General features: G+C 44.3%; 1 non-coding gene across 1 annotated transcript; it reads left to right on the top strand.

Moving 5' to 3' along the window:
- The first annotated feature begins 491 nt into the window (after positions 1-491).
- Positions 492-564, top strand: TRNAW-CCA (transfer RNA tryptophan (anticodon CCA)). The gene has a single exon. It is a non-coding gene; the product is annotated as a tRNA-Trp (tRNA).
- The last annotated feature ends 221 nt before the right edge of the window (positions 565-785 follow it).

Genomic DNA, 785 nt, shown 5'->3' with positions numbered 1-785 from the left:
TTTGTAAGTTACATATGTTGATTTTTGTCCTATAGATATATACTTTCACATGTGCAAAATGTGTGTATAATAATATTCATTGCAACAAAAGATAGTATATAATAAGAACCTCAGTAAATAGAACCTTGTTCTTATTACTGCCACTGTTCAACATTCCAGCCTCCTGCGAGATCACAGAGCCTGAGTGGGACGAGAAGGACATACTCGTGGGGAGGGGACAGCTGGACCTGAGCAGAGTGTCAGTGTGGGGGATTGCGGCGGCCCAGAGCAAGGTGTCAAACTGAGCACGGTTCTCAAAATCAAGTGTACAGAAACTGAGTTCCCTCTTCACCTGGCCTATTAGCTAAGTGGTACGCTTGACTTAGAATGTACATTTCAAAAGTTCATCTTGGAACTCATCGTGAAGAGAAGGCAGGAGATCTTGTATCAGTGGTTCCTAGCTCTGGCCACACATTGGAAAGGGATCTTTAAAAATATCCATCCCTGGGACTTCCCTGGTAGTCCAGTGGCTAAGACTCCATGCCCCCAATGCTGGGGGCCCAGGTTCGATCCCTGGTCAGGGAACTAGATCCCTGGTCAGGAGACTATATCCCGCATGCTGCAACTAAGAGCTGGCATACCCAAATAAATAAATAAATAAAATAAAATTTTAAAAATATCCATTCCTGGGTCCCACACTCAGAGATTCTGATTTAATTGGTCTGAAGTGGAGTCTAGGCATCACTGTTTTTTGGAAGTTCCCGGGTAGTCCTAATGTGCAGCCGTGGTTGAGAACCACCTTCTGT

This window comes from Globicephala melas, chromosome 14 (assembly GCF_963455315.2).
Source record: "Globicephala melas chromosome 14, mGloMel1.2, whole genome shotgun sequence".
In the NCBI taxonomy this organism is placed as follows: domain Eukaryota; kingdom Metazoa; phylum Chordata; class Mammalia; order Artiodactyla; family Delphinidae; genus Globicephala; species Globicephala melas.
This window is presented reverse-complemented; position numbering and strand designations above follow the sequence as displayed.